Below are 18,271 nucleotides of genomic sequence, written 5' to 3'. Positions count from 1 at the left end.
AAGGGGAATCTGAAATGTATGCTGTTTTTTTAACATTTGGAATTTTATACATTTTGTATGTTATTTAGTGTATTTTAACAACTATCTATTTTTTAAGGTTGATACTTTTAACCAAATAAAGATTAACTGAACTGAGTTAATGGGGAAACTGTCCGTTGAAAGGAAGCTGTTTCCTGCTTACATCAACTGAAGGATACACTGGTCATAAAACAGATTGTGTAGGCTAATTTTAAGGGTAGAGAGCATGAGAGAAGGTATAGGAAGCAGGGTAAGGTTGACTCCATCCCTTATCAGAAGGAAATAGGGAACAGGCTGGATCTGCATGAAAATCCTTCTCTTTATTTAATCTGCAAGAAGAAGAATTGCATGAATGGTAAGTTTGTTAGTGAAGATATCTCTGGTCAAAGTTATGTTGGGAGGCTAAAAAAAGTTTTATTAGGATTTTCAGTGCCTTCTGAAATTTAAGGTCATTACACTTTATGGTATTTTGATTTCTATAGAGCAGTCATTACTTGTGAGGGTATCCAGGCACCTAGCAGGAGGGTAGGCAGAGAACTCCCTGGAGGTTATTAAAAAAGCCAGGTTTTCAGCTTCCTGGAGAACTATTTTGGTCACGCAGGTGGCGAAGTTGGTTCTTGTCATGGGTGTCTTGTCCATAAGGGAGAATATCAGTTGTGTGTTGTCTGCATATGAAAGAATGTTAATGCAATGCAACCTGAAGATGTTGACTAGTAGAGTCATGCAGAGCTTGAAAAGGGTTGGGCTGAGAGACGATCCTTGGGTGAGTCCACACATGAGGTTCCTGACTTTCGAAGTGTAGGGTGGCATGATGACTTTCTGAGTTCTTTCAATGAGGATGCAGCATCTCCAGTTGAGGGTGGGCCCTTCGATGTATGTCGTGTGAAGTCTTCAAATCAGGTTGAAGTTGAGGATCACTCTGACGTTGTCGGTTGCAGCAGGCTGTCTCAGTGCTGTGTTTGGGTCTAAAATCTGATTGACTGGTGTCCAGGAGCTGGTGTAGTTCGAGGTGGTCTGCGAGCCACTTGTTGATTGCTTTTTCCATGACCTTGGATGCATATGGTAGTAAGGACAGCAGGTGGTAGGTGGTGAGCTGGGTGAGGTTTGCTAAAGGTTTATTTAGTAGTGCGTTGACTGCTGGATTTTCCAAGGCTTTCATGAAGGTGGCATGGGTGATGGAGGTGTTTAGGATGCGTGAAAGTGCTTCACTGATCAGAAAGACACCCAAGTTGTAGATGCGGTGGGGGCAAAGGTCTGCTGGGGATCCAGAGGGGGTGCTTCTCATGATGTTAGCTGTTTCTTCCACAGTGATCAATTTTCAAGTATTCATGGCATTTGCTGAGCTTTCTGTGGATAGGTTGGAGGCGAGACTGCTGAGTTTCGATTGTAGGTTGATTTTGTTGTAAATAGTTACTATTTTGTTGTTGAAGAATTCCAATAGGTTCTCAAGATGTCTTGGGAAGGAGTGATACTGTTGGTGGTAGATGCTGCTGAGGTGAAGTCCTTGACAAATGTAAAGATATCTTTGCTGCTGTTGGAGTGTTCTATGTGTTCGGCTAGGACCTACTTCTTGGTTCCTCTGATTTATTGGTGTCAATGTCTTTGGGCCACTCTGATGGTGGTTTGTCGGTTGGATTCTGACTGGTTCTCCTTTTTCATTCCAGTTGATTGGAATAGCGCTTGATTGATCAGAGTTCCTCTGTGTACCAGTTGGCCTGCTTCCTGATTCTCTTCTGGTAGTTATGTTAGTGAGGTGCTGGGCAGTCTGTGCATTCTGTGATCCACTTGTTGAATTGGTTGGTGTTGCTGATTACATAAACCAGTGAGGTTGGGCTGGTTTTGGCATAGGGTGTGGGACCAATCTGGATCCATGAGGCTGTTCCAACTATGACTGGCCAGACCTATAGCAATTACATCCTGCTTGGAGACCTACACTTCCACCTGGAAGACCATGTGAGCAGTTGGCCTGATATATGCTGTCCTCTAGTTACGGTGGGCAGCCTGTATCAGTCCAAACAACCTCTTATGGTGATAGTTTAAATACAAACTTTATTGAAAACTTTTCTAGTGGTAGCTATGGAGAGCAGCCTTCAGGCTAAGTCTTGAAGGAATGTAAAGCAGCTTGTTTTACCAGTCTATAATCTCTTGAATGACCAAATGAAAGGACAACCATACCAGGTATATATTTAAAATATATGTATTTAAGATAAAACACACCCCTCCAGTCTTTTTATGAGACTGGAGTTCAAAGTACTTACGTTACAAGTCAGCAATCAACAGTAATAGCACAAATACACGTTTGGGCCCTAGGGGCGTACCAAACCATATACCAATAAAGTGGTATAACAACCACGACTGAACTAGACACAAGGCCTAGAGCCTGTAGAAGTGCTTGGACCACAAGGAACCACCCAAGGCAGTGACACAGGGGACCCACGGGGGACGTGTGCAGTGTGAGAACACAGACGCAAATCTACGTTTACTTCTATGGGGAAAGTCTCGGTTGGAAATTTAGAGTTTAAGGACACTTAGAGGATATCTACGAGCAAACCCTTTTGGACTAGAGGTGTCTAGGGCCAACACCCACGGGTGCACCGGAGTACTCGAGTGTTGGAGCCGGCCTCGTGGCGTGGTCCTGTTCCCCCTCGCTAAGCCGCACGAGGTCCCATGCACCTCGGGGCTCCTCCATTTTGGATTATACGTCACTCCACGTGACCACCTACGTGACCCTGCTCTACCCGGCCTCGGTCCCAGCGAGGCCCGACATCGAGGCGCCAACCCCTGGCCCGGGGGATACCACGTGAGCCCTTCCCACTCCCGGCGGAGGGCAGTATCGATGGGACCCCCAACCGTCCTTCCACACCTAGGTGCGATCGCCCCACAGCTCTCTGGGGCCTGGCGCCTCTCCTGCTGGGCGTCTGGCCGCGCCCTACCCGGCCTCTCCGCCCTCCTGGGCGCAAGGGTCCGGACATCAAAGGGCTCCAGACCTATATCTGGGGCGACCCGGCAACAAGACGACAGTTGTATCCCGGAGTCAAGAGCCCTGCTGATCGGATCGCGGCTGACCCTACGGAGAAAGACTCTTCCTGAAACCACACTCTGAGCCCTGCTGACGACGTCGCGGTTCCATCGTGCTTACAAGACCTTCACAAACCTTTGGGGCCCTGCTGACGCTGTCGCGGCCCGACCTTGTTGAAACGTACCATCAGAGCCCAGCTGACCTCGTCGCGGCTCGACCGAAGCGGACCTACCACCGGAGCCCTGCTGACTGTGTCGCGGCTCGACCCAAGCGGAACTACCCCCCGAGCCCTGCTGACGCCGTCGCGGCTCTCCACGTCCGAGCCGCTCTGAGACCAGCACCCAAGGTCTGGCGCAGAGCCTTCCCGTACCTGGCTGGTACTAAGACTGTCCCGCTACCCTATCCCTCCAAGGACATTGAGACTCTTACTGGATCACTCGATCCCACTGTAAATATTGAGCGTGCTCCTTTTTATATAAAGAACCCAGATAAGCAACTGATACAGAGTCCTGTGTGGTGGTGTTACTGGGCCTAGTACGATCATAGGAGAAGGACCTCTCCTAGGCGGCTTCTTAGCGGCGCTCGGCTATAACTTTGCGGTAGGAAGGTGCCCCGGAGTAGTCCCCCCGACTCCCCGGTGGTCCTCCCTCCAACATTTGGTGGCCAGCGACGGGATCCGAGCCAGACGCAATCGTACAGGCAAGTAACGCACCCACTACCTAACCAGACGGAAAAAGAAAAAGGGAACCATGGACGGCCAAGAAGCAACCGTGGCCGCAACCTTCCAGCTGGAAAAACTGGAAGAATACACTCACAAAGAACTAAAACAATTCTGCAAGGACAAAGGGATCCCAACCACAGGATTGGGCACCAAGGAAGAAATGCAGAAAGCCCTGAAAGCCTGGGCAGAAGCCGAGGCCACTCCACCCCGCACCGAAGGGACCTCGGCCCGGGACGAAAACCTGCCGACCACAACCCCGACAGATGGGGGGCGAGGCATCCCCGAAGCCAGCCTATCCCACGAAGAAATGCGAGAACGGGAGAGGGTCCGGACACACGAAATGGACCTCGCACGACTCCGGCTGGACGGTGAGCTCCTACTGGCGGAGAAGAAAATAGCCTTGGAGCAACTACGGCTGCAAGAGGAAATCGAAGAAAAGAAACGGCATCGGGAACTCGAAGAGAGACGTCTAACCCTCGAGCACGAGCGGAGCCTCAAAGAACTCGAACTGAAATCCAAAACGGGGGAGACAAGCACCCCCGGGACCCGGGACGCTCTGCCACTGACCGAGCCAAAGGTTCATATCCCCAAGGATGTCGTCAAGGAATACTACAAGAACGACGACATCCAGCAGTGGTTCCGAGCCTACGAGGTAGCCATGACCTCCCATCGGGTACCCCGGAAGGATTGGGGTGCCGGCCTATGGGGGAGGTTCCTCAGCGAGGGCCGTGATACCCTGCTGCAACTCCCCGACGCAGTGATGACCTCCTACAACCACATGAAAGAAGCCCTACTCACCCGCTACGGACTATCAGCCGAGATGTACCGGCAGCGCTTCCGGGACTGCAAGAAGCTCCCCGGTACCACATGGGTCGAGTACGTGGACTTCTTCAGCCGGGCCTTTGAAGGGTGGATAAAAGGGAGCAAGGTCACCTCGTACAATGAACTGTTCGACCTCATTGTCTGGGAGCACCTCACCAACAACTGCTTTGTGGAACTAAGGCAACACCTCCTGGACAGTAAGCTGACTGAGCCCCGGAAGCTCGCCGCCGAAGCAGACTGATGGGTCAACACCCGGGTCCCCCGGAACCCCGTGGGGGACTACCAACGGAGTACCACGGGACCTCCTCGCCAGCGGGGCGGAGGAGGGGGGTCCCACCGCAGTCGAGAATTCCCGGCCGGACCGCCCAGAAGCCCGCCACGAGGCCAACCCGCCAACCACACGTCCCCGACCCTGGGCCGAAGGGGGACCCCCATCGCCCGGCCTGGACCCCGACCACCAGTGACCTGCTTTGGCTGCCAGCAGACCGGCCACTATGCGAGCGACCCGGCCTGCCCCGTGAACCGACGGAACGGGACCGCTGGGCCCCCTCCCCGACAAATAGCCGCCGCAGCCCTGGGGGAAGGAGAGGACGGGGAGGAAAACCACCACGACGGATCCCCCGAGTGGGAACCAGCTGCCATGTCGCTCGTATGCCTGGGCTCCCGAGAAATGGTGCCCCGAGCGGCCATCCCAAGCAACACCCAGAAGTACCAGCAGTGGGTCACCATCAATGGACGACGGGCCGAAGCCCTCCGGGACACTGGGGCCAGCGTGACCGCTGTCCGCTGCCACCTAGTGACCCCTGAACAAATCTTGCCACATGTCCTATGCCCTGTCCGGACCGCGGACAACACCGAAAGCATGTGCCGGATGGCCAGGATCCCCTTCGAGTGGGGAGGAGTGTCCGGCACCCTAAAAGTGACTGTCCGCGACGACGCCCCCGTGGACTGCCTCCTGGGGAATGACCTAGAGAGCTCCCCCTGGGCCCAGGTGGAGCGCCGAGAGCATCTGGGGATGCTAGGGCTGCCCGAGTGGGCCTGCGCCACCACCCGGTCCATGACCGCCCAACCAGCCGCTGCCGCGGCCACCGACAAGCCTACGGGCCCAGAACTATCACCCTCCTCCGGCACGGAGGAACCCGACGATGAGGCCGGGCCATCCGAACTTTCCCCCGACGAGGCCGCCTCCCTCAGCGAGATTCCCGAGCTGGCCCAGTGGCGCCACGATGGGGGCCCCACCCGCGAACAATTCCAGCAAGAACAGAAGGCCTGCCCGTCCCTCGAGGGGGCCCGACAGCAAGCGGCCGCCCAGGCCTCGGGGGACCCCACAGGAACCCACTGGGTCTATTGGGACAATAACTTACTATATAGCGAGCAGAAAGTCGCCGAACTGGGAGCCGGCCGGGGGTTGGTGGTTCCCCTCCGGTTCCGGGAGTTCCTCCTGAACCTGGCGCATGACGTGCCCCTCGCCGGACACCTCGGGCGGGACAAGACTTACAGCCGCCTAGTGACCCATTTCTATTGGCCCCGAATGCGGAGAGACGTGGACCACCACTGCCGGTCCTGCCAGACCTGCCAGGCTAGCGGAAAGACTGGGGGTCGAGTTAAAGCCCCCCTCCAACCATTTCCAGCCGTCCACACCCCGTTCGAACGAGTGGGGATCGACATCGTGGGGCCCCTCGACCCCCAAACCGCCCTGGGACACCGCTTCATCCTGGTACTGGTCGACCACGCCACCCGATACCCCGAGGCCATCCCACTCCGCACTGTGACAGCTCCAGTGGTGGGCCGGGCCCTGATGGGCATCTTCTCCAGGGTGGGGTTCCCCCGAGAAGTGGTGAGCGACAGGGGTACGAACTTTATTTCAAAGTACATGAGATCCCTCTGGCAACAATGTTGGGTCACCTACCGATTCACCACCCCTTACCACCCCCAGGGGAACGGACTGGTCGAGCGGTTCAACAGAACCCTAAAAGGGATGATCAAGGGCCTGGAAGAGCCCCTGAGGAGGAGGTGGGATGTCCTGCTGCCCTGCCTCCTGTTCGCCTATCGAGAGGTACCACAGAAATCCCTGGGCTTCAGCCCCTTCGAACTATTGTATGGGCACCCCATCCGAGGGCCCCTCAGCCTGGTCAAGGAGGGCTGGGAGGCGAACGTCCAAGATGCCCCCCCCGACATCTACCGGTACCTCCTGACCCTGCGGAACCAGACTCGGAAGTTCCGGGCCCTGGCAGAAGCCAACCTCGAAGCCAGCCAAGAAGACATGAAGCGCTGGTATGACGCAAATGCCTCGACCATCGAGTTCGAGCCGGGCCAGCAAGTCTGGGTCATGTCACCCGTGGACCCCTGCGCCCTGCAGGACAAGTGGACCGGGCCCTTCAAGGTGGTTGAGAGGAAGAGCCCCGTCACCTACCTGGTCGACATGGAGTCCCCGAGGAACCCCCTCCGGGTCCTACACGCCAACCGGCTCAAACCCCACTTTGCCCGAACTGAACTAAGCCTGCTGCTGGCTACTGACGATGGGGGCGAAAGCGACTCCGAGCCCCTACCAGACCTCCTGGGGTCCTCGGGCCAAGACGGCTCCTTGGAGGGCGTCCACCTCTCCGCCACGCTGACCCCAGAACAGCGCCATGACTGACGGAGGCTGCTGCAACCCTTCGCTGCCCTCTTCTCTCTCACGCCCGGGGTGACCCCCTGGTGCGTCCACGACGTGGATACCGGGGACAGCCCCCCTGTGCGACACCGCGCCTACAGAGTACCTGACCGAGTCCGAGCCTGCATACAGACCGAGGTCGCCAAGATGCTCGCCCTCGGAGTCATCGAGCCCTCAGACAGCCAGTGGGCCAGCCCGGTGGTCTTGGTGCCGAAGGCCGCCGCCCCCGGCACTTCTCCGGACCTCAGATTTTGTGTAGACTACCGGGGCCTGAACGCCGTCACCAAGACCGATGCCCACCCCCTGCCACGGGCAGATGAGCTGATTGATCGCTTAGGGGCCGCCCGCTACCTAAGCACCTTTGATCTCACCGCTGGGTACTGGCAGATCAAGCTCACTCCCGGCGCCCAGGAACGATCCGCCTTTTCCACCCCCGATGGGCACTACCACTTTCGGGTGATGCCCTTCGGTATGAAGAACGCCCCAGCGACCTTTCAGAGGCTGGTGAACAAGGTCCTGGCCGGGCTAGAAGCCTTCAGCGCGGCCTACCTCGACGACATTGCAGTCTTCAGCGACAATTGGGCCGCGCACCTAGGACACCTCGGAGAAGTCCTGGCCGCTCTCCAAAGGGCCGGGCTCACAATTAAGGCCAGCAAGTGCCAGATCGGTCAAGGATCTGTGACCTATCTGGGCCACCAGGTGGGGAGTGGCCAGGTGGCGCCCCTCCAGTTAAAGGTCGATGCCATCCAGGCGTGGGAGCCCCCCGCAACCCAAACCGCTGTCCGGGCCTTCTTAGGCCTCACAGGCTACTACCGGCGATTTATTAAAGATTATGGCAGCATTGTGGGCCCCCTTACGGAGCTCACTTCCAAGAAACAGCCCAAGGTGGTGCACTGGACGCCCCACTGTCAGACCGCTTTTGAAGCCCTCAAGGCGGCCATGTGTGCTGCCCCGGTGCTACAGGCCCCTGACTACAGCAAGGAATTTGTGGTGCAGACCGACGCATCAGAGTACGGGGTCGGGGCGGTCCTCTCCGAGATGGACGCCGAGGGCCTCGACCGACCTGTGGCCTTTATCAGCCGCCGACGGCTGCCACGAGAACAGAGGTGGAGCACCATCGAGCGGGAGGCCTTCGCTGTGGTATGGGCTCTCAAGAAGCTCCGGCCCTACCTTTTCGGCACCCACTTCAGGGTCCAGACTGACCACCGGCCCTTGCGGTGGCTCATGCAAATGCGGGGCGAGAACCCCAAGTTGTTGCGATGGTCCATCTCGCTGCAAGGGATGGACTTCACCGTGGAACACCGGCCCGGCAACGACCACGCCAATGCTGACGGCCTGTCCAGATTCTTCCGCCTCGGCGAGGAGAACCCCCAAGGAGATGGGTGACTCTCCCTGCCTTCAGCTGGGGGGGACGCGTGTTGGAGCCGGCCTCGTGGCGTGGTCCTGTTCCCCCTCGCTAAGCCGCACGAGGTCCCATGCACCTCGGGGCTCCTCCATTTTGGATTATACGTCACTCCACGTGACCACCTACGTGACCCTGCTCTACCCGGCCACGGTCCCAGCGAGGCCCGACATCGAGGCGCCAACCCCTGGCCCGTGGGATACCACGTGAGCCCTTCCCACTCCCGGCGGAGGGCAGTAACGATGGGACCCCCAACCGTCCTTCCACACCTAGGTGCGATCGCCCCACAGCTCTCTGGGGCCTGGCGCCTCTCCTGCTGGGCGTCTGGCCGCGCCCTACCCGGCCTCTCCGCCCTCCTGGGCGCAAGGGTCCGGACATCAAAGGGCTCCAGACCTATATCTGGGGCGACCCGGCAACAAGACGACAGTTGTATCCCGGAGTCAAGAGCCCTGCTGATCGGATCGCGGCTGACCCTACGGAGAAAGACTCTTCCTGAAACCACACTCTGAGCCCTGCTGACGACGTCGCGGTTCCATCGTGCTTACAAGACCTTCATGAACCTTTGGGGCCCTGCTGACGCTGTCGCGGCCCGACCTTGTTGAAACGTACCATCAGAGCCCAGCTGACCTCGTCGCGGCTCGACCGAAGCGGACCTACCACCGGAGCCCTGCTGACTGTGTCGCGGCTCGACCCAAGCGGAACTACCCCCCGAGCCCTGCTGACGCCGTCACGGCTCTCCACGTCCGAGCCGCTCTGAGACCAGCACCCAAGGTCTGGCGCAGAGCCTTCCCGTACCTGGCTGGTACTAAGACTGTCCCGCTACCCTATCCCTCCAAGGACATTGAGACTCTTACTGGATCACTCGATCCCACTGTAAATATTGAGTGTACTCCTTTTTATATAAAGAACCCAGATAAGCAACTGATACAGAGTCCTGTGTGGTGGTGTTACTGGGCCTAGTACGATCATAGGAGAAGGACCTCTCCTAGGCGGCTTCTCAGCGGCGCTCGGCTATAACTTTGCGGTAGGAAAGTGCCCCGGAGTAGTCCCCCCGACTCCCCGGTGGTCCTCCCTCCAACATCGAGTTGCCTCACCCAGGGAAGCTGGGTGCATAGGTGTCAAATGGTGTCGGGTTGCGTCGCTGTTTTCAATGGAAGCTGCTCAGGAAGTGCTGCTGCCGTGGAGAGGAGAAGTGTCCGAAGTGATCCAAGCCCGGATCGAGGATGGAAAGAACCTGAAAGCAGAGGGGACAGAGTCTGGGTCACTTACCAGCGACCAAGGGCACGATAGACCAATGCCCACAGATGTCGGGTGCTTCAGGTGAGTTGACGGGTGTCTTGACTCTTCAGCCATGAGGTCCAGAAAGTACCGATGACAACCAGGAGCTGGATTCGAGCTGTCCCAGAAAGTCTGTCGAGTGCTGCGGTGTCGGCGCCCAGATTGGACCCAACAAGCCTTGGCAACGGCAAGTCACTTGGAATCAGAGAAAGGACGTCGGTGCAGACCAGCAAGGTCTGGGGGACTCACCCAGTGAGGGTAAGTTGGGGAACTTCTGGAGCAGCCAGGAAAGCCCAATCAAAAGAGGAGTCGCCTTTGTGGGGACCTACTAGACAACGGGCTAGCGATCGCGAAGGAGCCTCAAGCGGTCGCACTGGAAACTGGCCCACGGGTCACTCGTGGAGTGGAGACCAGAAATCTTCGGTGCAGGAAGAGCTCAAGGCTGGGGCTACTCGGAGCCCAAAGCACAACTTCGAGGAAGACCAGGAAGATGATGGATCAGCAAAAGATCACTGTGTCCAGGGGTCAAGGTTCCACGTCACCCACGATAGCCATGGGCCTCAGCTTTGCTGTGGACTCAGGGTAGCCTTCGGGAAGTCTGGAAATCCACCTCTGGGGATGCAGAGACTTCGGCGTCCGGCAGGAGCTTCAGAATTGCAGACCAGACAGTTGCTTCTTTGGTGCCTGACATGCAGGGGAGTCACTCCTTGACCCCAAGGGAGATTTCTTCAGTCTTCTAGTTAAAGTAGAACGTCGAAGGTCCAGGATATATGTTGCAGAGTTTCGTCTAGGGTAATCTAAAGTCGCAAGGACTGGGTTCCCATACTTATACAAAGTTTGGGGGTTGGACATACTCTAGGGACCCACCTATGGGAGGGTTTGGAAAGAGGAGTGGTTACACCAATTTCCTTTTTCCAGTTTTACACCAGAGCAGGGGCAGGTAGCCCCTGCAACCGGTTTGAACTAGACTATGCACAGGGATACCAAGTGTGCCCCCAGTGCAGGACTTCAAAGCACCAGAGAGTGCTCCCGCCCAGCCCCAATACACATCTGCCTGTCTGGGGAGGTGGTTACACCTCCCTGGGACAGGAAACCTATTGTCCAGGCCTCCCCTGCCGGAGTTTCAGTCAGCAGCAGGAGGCCAGACCCCTGTCTGTGGCATCCATTTTGTGATGCCAGGGCTATAGAAAGTCCTTAGCGGGTAGACCGGTATGAACATGTCTCTCCCTCTAGAAGGGTGGAATGCTACCCCCGCTGCCAGAACTGGCATGGGGGTAGTATTTCAAAGCGTTTGACACCAAACACAACATATTTCCGTGCAGCCAGTCCAAAGTTAGCATTTACCACGAGGTTAAAATGCACTTAAGAGTATATGGTCAGACTACACCACAAACAGCATCAGAGGAGGTACTCCGAACGCTGCAGAGGGGTTCTGCTCATGCAGGGGCACCCTCTCACATAAAAACCAAGCACTCTGCCTTCAGGATTGTTAAGGCCTGCCATAGGAGTGACTTATAGGTTTTACATGTGTGTGCAATGGTAGCTATATAGGTAGCCTATACCACTGTAAGGGGTGCAAGCACCACCTTACTCAGGCTGCAGTAGCAGACCTGTGGTGTCATTGTGGAGTGTTTCCCAGGGGTGGAATAATACATGCTTCAGCCCCTGGTAGGCCTCTGAGGTAACTATGCCCTAGGTACATAGTATACCATATACTAGGGGCTTATAAGGCACCCCAGAATCCAATTAGAAATGTACCTAATGTACATGGAAACCATTTTAGAGAGGAAGCAGCTAGGCTGGGGTCCTGATTAGCAGGGCCACAGCCAGACTAAGGTCGAAAAACAGTGAAACACCAGCAGAAAGTGGGGGTACCCTTGTGAAGCAGATCCTACTCTCCTACAGACCACACCAACCCAAACTCAAGAGCCCTAATTGAAAACCTTGGAAGCCTGGGCTTAACACAATGAATAAAGGGACCTACCCACACCGCCGGACACCTCCTGGACCCTATTTTTCACCTACTTCAGCAACTTCCAAGTCGATGAGCCCACACCAGTTCCCGGGGCAGACCACGCCCTCATCAAGTTCAGCATCCCCATCCCAGTCCAACACACACACACACACACTCTCACCAGACCAATCCTCAAAAACTGGAACTGACAAGGCCTGGAACACCATTCTCAACACCCACCACTCAAACACATCAACAGCCTTCCAAAAGCCATCAAGAATTTCAACAATTGCATCACCTCCTATGTCGACTCCCTGGCCTCCGTCAAACACAGCAATACGAAAGATCCTTCCTGACCTCAGGCCAGTTGGCACATGTAGGAACTCAGACTGATGACACACCACTGCAAACAACTGGAGTGCAAGTGGAGAATGAGCTAGGACAATGCAGACAGGAGCACATTCAAATCTGCTCTCAGATGCTACCACCAAATGATCCAGACTGGGCCATATCAATGTTAGCACCTCCAGAAGCAAATAAATCTTTGCCATTCTGAAAGATTTTATCTCACCATTGGCCGCCTCCAACATGATCACTCCCTCACAGGACCTCTAAAACAATCTCTCAATTTTTCAGCAATAAAACATTTACATAACATAAAAAACATAACACGTGTATTTGTAAAGCGCACTTATCACCCAAGGGTCTCAAGGCACTGAATAACAGATATTTAACTTTAGCCCCCAACTGTACCCAACAGACCTCGCCAAACACCTCCCGATCTTACCCAAAGAGCCAATGCTAAGAAGATGGCCTACCATCACCCTAGCAGAAACTGCTGCCACCATGAATTCCATCCACTCAGGGCCCCATCAGACCCTGCCCCCACCACGCCTACTTTAGAGCACTGCAACCTATCAACACTATACTCACATCCATTCTGAATGCCTCAACCTCTTCTTTGACCTTCCCAGATGCTTGGAAACCTGCAAAACTACAGACCGATCTCCGTACTACCACTCCTGGCCAAGGTTTGGGAGAAAATCATCAAGAAACACCTCACTGAATATCTCAGCGAGCACCAACTTCTCAACACCACTCAGTCAGGTTTCACACGCAACCACAGCATAGATACTGCCCTCATTGTTACCAGGGATGACATTCTCATGACTCTCGACAAAGAAGACATGGCGGCCCTCATCCTCCTAGATCTCCAAGCAGCATTCAACACAATCTCCCATTCCAACCCCATCCAATGCCTACACTACATCACAATCCAAGGACACACACTCCAATGGATCGGCTCCTTCCCAACTGGAAGGAGATAGCCAGCCTAGCACAGTACACCTCAGATGCCTTCAACCTCATCTGCGGAGTTCTGCAAGGATCCTCCCTGTGCCCAACCCTCTTCAATGCTTTTTTGATCCCTCTCGTCAGCATCAACAAATCTTATGATATCAACATCGTCTATTACGCTAATGACCTGCAACTCAGTACCCAGATCAAATTTGATGCCTGCATGACTAAAATCGCCCACTGGATGAAGCCAAACTCTGACAAGGCCAAAATTGTGATCTTAGGAAAGAGCATATCACTGTGGTACTCCACCCGGTTGCCAAGAGAGCTAAGACCAACACCCACCACCCATACCCAGAACCTCAGGATCATCATTGAAAGCAAGCTCGACATGACCGCCAAAGTCAATGCCATCTCCACCTCATTGTTCATGCTTCCATACCCTGAAGATGCTGAGGAAGAGTTTCAACCCTTAGGGTTCTTTGCTCCTCAATACAGTAAGAACAGCTGAATGGAATGACCCAGGCTATGCATGTAAAGAAAACTTTACTAAAGGAAGTGCCTTAATTTGGTCTAGTGTAAATCCGTTCAGAAGTTTTAGTGAAATTAGCATTTAAAAAGTGTTCTGATCATGGTATGAAGAGGTTAAATGTAGGAGATATTCGGACTATTACCCAACATGGTACACCAAATACCATGTTAGGAAAAAAAAGGGATTAAGCGAGCAGGGTGTACCTACCATGACTCACAGGCCCATGTGGTCCCAAAGTAACCCTCCAAGCAACATAATATTTTATCAAAAAAATCTTTTTTTATTGCAGGATTTGTGAATTTTATGCTGAATTTGTGAATCCTGATAAAAAAGTATTCAGTGCACTACTGTTGCACTTGGCAAACAGCCACACTTGGGGGTTGGCCACATGCAATCGGGTAGGAACAGGACTTGGCCACAGGCCAGACCCTTTGGACAGCTCAATCTGCAAATGCTAAAGTCCACTTGCAGATGAGGTTGGCCGCCTGTGAAAGGTTGGGTGCCGTGTGGCCATCTCCTACACGCACGAACAAATGCTCCAATTGTCGGGCACCTGCTGAGACTTGGACACAGCACCTGGCTGGAGGCCAGACTCTGTGGCCAACCCCATGGTGAGATGCCAAAGTCTGTGCACTGCAGGGGTTGGCTGCATGTGATGGGCTGGGCGCATGGCAGGCCCTATGGTTAACCCTGGTGCGGACAGCCTTCGGGCATGTGCAGTGGGCAATGGTCACCTGGAGAGGTTGGGGACAGCCCATGGAGGGATTGGTTCAGGGCTGTGCCTACAGCTAATCTCGGTGTGAATGGCCTTTGGGCATGCACAGTGGGGGGAGGGGGGCTGGGCACAGGGAACTCTTGGATGCAATATACGATCACTCGCACAGTAGCAATGCAAAACCTAACTGGCACACCGAATGTCATGCTTATGTACTCACAATATTACTACGAATTGAAAACCATGCTTAAAAGTCACATGTAATTAAACAGTAATACATAATCAAACCAATAGATTATACTACATTCATAGTCATCACTGTCAAAAGTAGTATATGTATAGTGATATGTAATCTCATCTGCAAGATGAATTAGAACATTGGCAATGTTATATATATATATATATACACACACACACATACAACCACACACACATAACCACACACATAACCACACACATAACCACACATACACAACCACACACACACACAACCACACACATAACCACACACAACCACAACCACACACAACCATACACACACACACAACCACACACAACCACACACCCGCACCCACAACCGCACCCACCCACAACTGCACCCACAGACACACACAAATACACATATACAACCTCACACACACACACAACCACACACAACCGCACACACAACCACACACAACCACACATACAACCACAACCACACACAACCACACACACACAACCACACACAACCACACACACACAACCACACACACACCCACAACCACACCCACACACAACCACACACACACCACCACACACACAGAACCTCCCCTCACACACAGAACCCCCCACAAACACACACACACACAACCACACACACAACCACACACACACAACCACACACACACAACCACACACACACAACCACACACGCACACACAAACACACACACACACACAACCACACACACACCAAAACACACAACGACAAACAACCCCCCACACACACCCACACAACCACACACACAACCCCAAACACACACACACACAACCCCAAACACACACAACCACACACACACAACCACACCTACCCACATACACACAACCACACACACAACCACACACGCACACCCACAACCGCACCCACACACAACTACACCCACAACCACACACACAAACGCACACACAACCCCACACACACACACAACCACACCCAACTGCAAACACACAACCACCCATACAACCACACACAACCACTACCACACACAACCACAACCACACACACAACCACACACAACCCCACACACAACCCCAACCACACACACAACCCCAACCACACACAACCACACACACACAACCACACACACTCAACTACACACACACAAAACCACACACACACAACCACACACCCACACCCACCACCGCACCCACACAAAACCACAACCACACCCACAACCACATACACACACACACACACACAACCACACACAACTACACCCATACCCAACCACACATACAACCACACCCAACCACAACCACACACCCTCAACCACAACCCCACACACAACCACACACGCACCCACAACCACAACCACACACACACACTCAACCACAACCACACACACAACCACAACCACACAACCAGCCACACACACACAACCACACACCCACACACACAACCACACACACACACACACACAACCACACACACAACCACACATGCATAACCACACACATAACCACACACACACAACCACACACACACAACCACACACACACGTAACCACACACACACACACAACCACACACACACACAACCCCCCACACACACTACCACACACACACAACCACACACGCACACAAAACCACACATGCACAACCACACACACACAACCACACATGCACCCACAACCACACACACCCACAACCACACACACAACCACCCACACACAACCACACACACACAGCCACACACACAACCACACACACACACAACCACACACACAACCACACACACACAACCACAACCATACACACAACCACATACAACCGCACACATAACCACACACAACCGCACACACAACCGCACACACAACCACACCCAACCACACATACAACCACACACATACAACCACGCACACACACAACCACACACACACAACCACAACCCCACACACACAACCACCCACACACACCCACACACACAACCACACACACACACACAATTACGCAACCACACACTACCACACACATACAGCCCCACACACACAACCCCACAACCACACACAACCCCACAACCACACACACAACCCCACACACAACCACACAACCACACACCCACACACACAACCACACACACATGACCACATGCATAACCACACACACACAACCACACACACATAACCACACACACACAACCACACACACACCCACAACCACACACACACATAACCACACACAACCACACACACACAACCACACACACACACAACCACACACACACACAACCACACACACAACCCCCCACACACACACTACCACACACAACCACACACACACACAACCACACATGCACAACCACACACGCAACCACACACGCACCCACAACCACACGCACCCACAACCACACGCACACAACCACACACACAACCCCCCACACACACACTACCACACACACACACAACCACACACACACAACCACACATGCACAACCACACACACGCAACCACACACGCACCCACAACCACACGCACCCACAACCACACGCACACAACCACACACACACAACCACACTCACACAACCACACACAACCACACACACCCAGCCACACACACAACCATACACACACAACCACACACACAACCACACATACACAACCACAACCATACACACAACCATACACACAACCACACACAACCGCACACAACCGCACACATAACCACACACAACCGCATACACAACCGCACACACAACCACACCCAACCACACATACAACCACACACACACACAACCACACACACACCCAACCACACACACACAACCACAACCCCACACACACAACCACACACACACCCACACACACAACCACACACACACACAATCAAACAACCACACACACAACCACACACATACAACCCCACACACACAACTCCACAACCCCACACACAACCCCACAACCACACACAACCCCACAACCACACACAACCCCACACACAACCACACACCCACACAACCACAAACAACCACACACACAACCACAACCAAACACACAACCACACACACAACCACAACCATACACACAACCACACACACACAACCACACACACGCAAACCCACACACACACAGCCCCACACACACACAACCCCACATACACAACCCCACACACCCACACACACCCACAACCACACACACCCACAACCACACACACAACCACACACACAACCACACACACAACCACACACACACAACAACCACACACACAACCACAACCACACAACCACACACAACCACACCCACAACCACACACACAACCACACACACAACCGTAACCACACACAACCACACACAACCGCACAACCACACACAACCACAACCACACACCACAACCACACACAACCACACACATCCAAAACCACACCCGCACACACACACACACATACACCCACAACCACACACCCCCACACACAACCACAACCACACACAACCACACACACACAACCACACACAACCACACACCAGCACCCACAACTGCACCCACCCACAACTGCACCTACACAAAACCACACCCACACAACCACAACCACCCACACATACAACCACACACAACCACAACCACCCACAACCACACACACAACCACACATGCACCCACAACCACACA

The 18,271-nt window shown here is 54.0% G+C and overlaps 1 protein-coding gene across 2 annotated transcripts in view; it reads right to left on the bottom strand.

Moving 5' to 3' along the window:
- The window catches only part of KIF12 (kinesin family member 12), a 417,773-nt gene that overhangs the window by 85,608 nt on the left and 313,894 nt on the right, over positions 1–18,271 (bottom strand). The gene's annotated exons all lie outside the window — the stretch shown is intronic.

This window comes from Triturus cristatus, chromosome 3_2 (assembly GCF_964204655.1).
Source record: "Triturus cristatus chromosome 3_2, aTriCri1.1, whole genome shotgun sequence".
NCBI classification, from domain to species: domain Eukaryota; kingdom Metazoa; phylum Chordata; class Amphibia; order Caudata; family Salamandridae; genus Triturus; species Triturus cristatus.
The sequence above is the reverse complement of the archived record's forward strand: the minus strand, read 5'-3'. Positions and strand labels throughout refer to the sequence as shown.